The sequence below is a fragment of the Marmota marmota genome, unplaced genomic scaffold, assembly GCF_001458135.2.
Source record: "Marmota marmota marmota unplaced genomic scaffold, marMar, whole genome shotgun sequence".
In the NCBI taxonomy this organism is placed as follows: Eukaryota; Metazoa; Chordata; class Mammalia; order Rodentia; family Sciuridae; genus Marmota; species Marmota marmota.
The window spans coordinates 53,839,354-53,845,247 of NW_026000005.1; the positions used below are offsets into that span (position 1 = coordinate 53,839,354).

Here is a 5,894-nt window from a genome sequence, read left to right on the forward strand (position 1 = left end):
TTTGGTTTTTTTTTTTTTTTTTTTTTGTAGTTGGACAGAATGTTTTTACTTTATTTATTTATTTTCATGTGGTGCTGTGGATCGAACTCAGTGCCTCACGCATGCTGGGCAAGCGCTCTACCACTGAGCCCAGCCTCGCACCTGGCTTTACATTCATTTTGAGACAGGTCTTGCTAAGTTACCCAAGCTGGGCTTGAACCTGCAGTCCATGTGCCTCAGCCTCTGGAGTCACTGGGGTGACAGGTGTGGCCACTGTGCCTGGCATATCCTCAGGTTTTTTGACAGCAGACTGCCATGACCTCATGTTATTGAGGGTCTGCTGTGGTGAGCCGTGCTGATGACTGCCCTCTCCTGGTCCTGTTGCTGGTGGTCTGCTCTTGTCTGTCCTGACCTCGAGAGAGCTGGCCTTCAGTCTCTGTGGCTTCTGCTGGGGGTTTTCCTCTGTGTCTGTGTCTGCTCTTTGTTGTGTCCTTCCATCTGCTCAGCTTGGGTTCAATTTGCTTTTCTTTTTCTGGCATTTTAAGATGTGGGTTGCCTAGATCATTTATTTTTATACCTTGTAATTTGTTTTAGTTGCAAATTCCATACATTTTGATATGTTGGGTTTTAATTTTCATTTTATTTGAAATATTAAAAAACTTTCATTCTGATTTTCCTTGACCTAAAACTCATATAGAAGTATGTGTCTCAATTTCTAATTTGGGATTTTCCTGATAACTTACTGATTTTACTTTTTAAGTGTGTTGTGATCAGAACATCCTGTTCTGAAACCCTGTGCAGGCAGTGGAGATGAGCGTGGTGGCCCCACGCAGGGCACTTGATGGAGTGTGGTCCCACTCTGCTGGGTGGTGTCCTGAGGGCCAGCCGGGCCCCAGGCCCACAGTGCTGCTCAGGCTGTGTGTCTTGCTGATGCTCTGGGTGTGGGGCCTCCCACCTCCAGCTCAGGGGAAGGTCTGTCTCCTCTCCTTCTAGTGCTCTTTTCCTTTTTTTTGGCACTGGGGATTGAACCCAGGGGCTCTTTACTACTGAGCCACATCCCAGCCCATTTTTATTTTTTATTTCGAGACTAGGTCTCACTAAGTTGCTTAGGACATCAGTAAGTTGCTGAGGCTGGCTTTGAACTTGTGCTCCTCCTGCCTCAGCCTCCCCAGTCACTGGTATTACAGGTGTGTGCCACCATATTTGGCTCGTCCTTTATTTTCAACACATTTATTTTTTGTTTTGAGTGTGTTTATTTTTCTTTCTTTCTTTTTTTTGGGTACATAACCATTGAGTTACACCCCCAGCCCTTTTTTATTTTTATTTTTTGTGGTGCTGGGATTGAACCCAGTGCCTTGTGCATGCAAGGCAAGCACTCTACCAACTGAGCTATATCCCTGGCCCCCTTTTATATTTTTTATTTTGAGAAAGGGTCTTACTAAGTTGCTGAGGCTGGCCTCAAACTTGCCATCCTCCTACCTCAGCCCCCTGAGCTGCTGGGATTACAGTTGTGCACCAGTGTGCCTGGCGAGTGGGTTTCTTACATGCAGCAAATAGCGGAGTCCTTTTTTCCTAGACTGGCAGTCTCTGCTCTGTGATTATGCTGTGTGGACCCCTCACATTTAGTGTAGTTGATAATGTGATGTGTCTAGATCTCCTCTCTTGTAGCGTTTTCTGTTTGCCCATCTGTTTTTTCCCTGACAGTTGGATTCGTCAGGCATGTTCTTAGTGTTTTCTTTCCTGCTATTGTACTAGCTGATCTAGGAGGTGTGCTGTTGTGTGAACTCACACAGAGGACCCCACATAGTGTGCTGGACACACTGGACATGTGGATACCGTGCTCTGCCTGTGTCCATCCTGCTCTGTGCCAGTCAGGCACCGTTCTGGGTGTAGCATGAGCCTTTCCTGAGTTCAGTCTCCCAGGCACACCAGGTTCTGACCTGGCATATGTGTGTTGGGGGGCTGGACTCTGGTGGTGGATGGTGGGCAGTTAGCAGGGGCTGAGGGGCTGGGAGGTGGTGGCCATGCTCCTTTGGGTGAGCAGGACGTCAGGGACCCCCTGTGCCAGGTGGTGCTGTGTCAGGTGACAGTAGGTGGAATCTTGAAGACTGAGTCGACCCTGCAGCTACACATAGAGGTCACCCCTGGGTGCTGTCTAGGCCCCTTTGCCTGGACTGTCTTCTGCGGTCGGTAGTCACGGGTCACCTGTGGAGACAAGTCCTCTGGGTTCTTGTTTCTCTGGAAATGTCTTTGTTTTGCCTCTTTGTTTTTTGCATGGTGCTGGGGATTGAACCTGGGGGCTCTGGGCCTGCCCAGCAAGCTCTGTGCTTGAGTCCCAGCCCCGCTCCTCTCTTCCACTTTTGAAGGACAGTTCTGCTGGAGGTAGATCTTGAGGTTTGTGTTGCTTTCTATTTTCATTAATGACGATGTTCTATGTTCTTTTGTCTCCTGTAATTTCAGATGAGAAGTCAGCAAAACCTTTGTTCCCATTATTATTGACATTTTTTCTGTAAGATTTCTCTCTCATACTGACTGATAGCAATTTGAAAATGATGTGTCCCCCGACCCCCTAGTACTGGGGATCGAACCCAGGGTCTCATGCACATTTGGCAAGCACACTACCACTGAACTGTACCCCCAGCCCTTTAAATATTTCGAGTCAGGATCTCACAAGTTCCAGGGAAAGGACTTGAACTTATGACCCTCCTGTCTCAGCCTCCTGAGCAGCCAGGATCACAGGCAGAGTTCTTATTGCCTGTCTGACCTTGGGTGTCAGGGAGATGTGGGCGGAGTCAGCACTTTCCTGGCCCAGGCAGGTTGAGCCGGGTGGATGGCTGTGTCTGCAGCAGACCCAGTGCCCCTTGGGCCTCAGGTTGCCAGGTGAGGCCTTCCTGGCCCTGAACCCTGCACATGTCCTGTGAGTGGCAGCTGCATGAAGGCCCTGGCATGTGGTGGTGATGCTGGCTTGTGTGGCAGGGTGGGCTCTTGGTCCCAGGAGGTGGGTAGATCCTCCCTCAACTGCAGGTCTGTTCTCCTTGCCCCAGTGCCTCTGACATCTGTAAATGTTTTTTTTGTTTTTTTTTTTTTTTTTTTGGGGGGGGGGCGGTTTACTGAAGATTGAACCCAGGGTGCTTAACCACTGAACCATATCCCCAGCCTTTTTTATATTTTTTATTTAGAGACAGGGTCTCGCCTCGCTAAGTTGCTGAGGCTGGCTTTGAACTCGTGATCTTCCTACTTCAGCCTCCCAAACCTCTGGGATTACAGGCTGAGCCACTGCGCCTAACTTAAATGTGGTTTTGAATTTCCTGGACTTGATTTTTCCGGCTTGGAGGGCAATAGCACATGGAGCCTTTGGCCTGCTCCTCACTGAGAACGCTCCCCAGGGCACCCTTGGCGAGAGGATTTGCACTGGGGTTTCCAGGAGGCGTGGGAGCCCTAGCCCCTCTCTCTGACACTACAGGAGGGACCCATGCATGGTGGGACCGGCTCTCAGGTTGCAGCTTAGAGGTAGCCATGGGCCCGCCCAGCAGGAGCTGCATTGTGCCTGGTGCCAATTCCTGTCCAGTAGCAGGAGGAGGCCATAGCTCGCTGCTTCCAGGCTTATCTGCTGGACAGGTTGCAATAGCCATGTGGATGGTGTGGTGAGGGGCCTGTGGGACCTGGCTGCATCTGCTTATGTGCAGGTCCAGGTCCTCTGTGGCCCCTGAGTGGCCGTGCTGCACCTGGGCCATTTTATAGGTGTTGAAGCCAGCGGGGTGCCCTGAGGCCCCAAGCTCTGTTGTGTGCAGCCATTGTGGAGGACTAGAGGGGTCCCAGGAGGTAGCCAGGTGGATGTGAACCCAGGACTCCTGGGGCCAGTATGGGAACTGGTGTGGCTACAAGGACATGGCCCTACAAGGACAAGGCGCACAGGAACTTGCCTGTGCAGTGGGTTTTCACAGTGTGGGCTTGGAGTCCCTGCTTCATTCCCGGAGCCCTTTTCCCTGGGGGACCTAGGATGGTGCCTGGTTCCAAGTTCCTGTGGCTCACTTACCTCCGGGGCCAAGCCAAGGGGCCATCCTGAGAGGAATATCCCAGATCTCAAACTGCTTCCTGTCTTCGAGACGAGCGCCGCAGAGCCTGACTTTCTACTAAGGCGGGCCTGCATGGGGCCAGAGGGCCGTTTCTTCTGTAGCCTCTGATCCCAAAGTGTGGACACTGGGGCTCCTGCAGTGCTGGGAGGCACACTGGCCTGTCTGGCAAGGGGAGCCCGTCACACCTGGAACCAGCCAGCCACTGATAGCTGGGGTTGCCCAGCTCCTGAGGATCAGCCGCCTGTGGGGTCCTTGCTGGATGACAGGGATCTGGAGCAGCAGGGCAGGCTGCTGCTCTGGGGTGTGGCTGTTGGGCCCTGGTGCACTTTCCAGTTGAAGGAGTTTGAGTGGACAGACAGCGAGACCTCTGTGGTCAGAGGGTTTGCCACCTTAGAGGCTGCAGCCAGGCTGCGTGATGACGCAGACAGGAAAGGTGACTGAGCCACGGAGTGCCACATGCCTCAGGAAAAAACAGAACTGTTTCCAGACCTGAAGGACGATTGTGACGTGCTTGGAAGCAAGATTGACAGAGCACGTGGACTTGGACAAGTGTTTGTGGCATGGATTTCAGATATAAGAGAGAATCCTTTGTTTCCAGAAATGCAGAGACAGTGGAAGAGCTGATTACCTACGGGGGAAGGGGCTGGGCTCCTGGAGCCCTCTTGAGCTCTGGGCGGACATTGTGCTGGAGTGTGTGTGTGTGTGTGTGTGTGTGTGTGTGTGTGTGTCTGAGTGGGTGGGAGGTGCTGCCGAGCCTGTGGTATGGTGTGGCCACAGTGTGGTGGCAGCAGGTTGGGGGGAGGGGGGAGGAGGGAGGGGTCTGGGCCCAGCTGCTGCTCAGAAACCCAGGGAAGGCTGAGCAGAAGTGGGGTGACAGGCTCCCAAGCTGCTGGGGCTGTGGATTTGGGGTAAAGGTATCTGTGTACATGTGTGGAAGCCTGGGCACAGGATGCACTGGACTTCTCATGGGGGCATGGCACATCAGGCAAGTGGTGGGAGTGCTGGGGAGTGCCATGACCCCGGATCAGTGTGGGATGGGGTGCGGGCAGGCTTCTTTCAAATGTCAGCTGTCCCTGGTGGGTAGGGTTGCATGTGAGCCCCAAGGGAGGTGGCTGGGAGCCGAGGAGGGCCGACAGGACTGGTAGACCTCAAGGTCCTGTCCCCTAGTCCAGCGGCCTCGGCACCCTGGTGGTGGGAGGGGGGTGCACCCTCCTATCTGCTGCCCTTGCTGCCCCTCTCATTCCTGCTTGGGGATCTGGGGGTCATCAGGTGCAACGTCGCCTGGTGGCTGCTCACATCCACACCAGTTTTCTCGCCACAAACTCCTAGGAGAGCACGGTGTGGTCAGAGAGGTTTAGAGGTGGTCCTTGAAAAATGTGCCTTCAGAGCAGCACTGGGAATTTCACCAGATCCTAGCTTGCGGTAGGGAAGCTGAAGGAGAGTTGGTGAGTAGCCTGGAGCCTACCGCAGGTTTCCTCCGGGGCAGCGTCGTCTGTCTGCGCAGCCACTGGCGAGGGGACCGGGCCACAGGCAGAAGGTGGCGCCCTCCCGCCACGCCATCAGCGCCTTGCCTCCCGCAGGTCTGAGTTCGCGGACACCATCCTGTCCGTGCACCCCTCGGATGTGCTGGACATGCCTGTGGATCCCAACGAGCCCACGTACTGCCTGTGCCACCAGGTGTCCTACGGGGAGATGATCGGCTGCGACAACCCAGATGTGCGTGCGGAGGGCGGGGCCGTGGGAGGGGCGGGGCCCTGGGCGCGGAGGGGGGGGGTCTGGTGGGCGGCGCCGGCATGCGAGGCCTGTGACCCTGTGACGTGGCTTTCCCTTTCCTTTCCA

The 5,894-nt window shown here is 54.1% G+C and overlaps 1 long non-coding RNA gene across 1 annotated transcript in view; it reads left to right on the forward strand.

Moving 5' to 3' along the window:
• Nucleotides 1-5,894, forward strand: part of LOC125618329 — an 18,938-nt gene that overhangs the window by 5,900 nt on the left and 7,144 nt on the right. Inside the window, exon 2 of the long non-coding RNA XR_007349625.1 lies at nt 2,975-2,981. This is a non-coding gene — a long non-coding RNA (uncharacterized LOC125618329). The remainder of the gene's footprint in view (nt 1-2,974; nt 2,982-5,894) is intronic.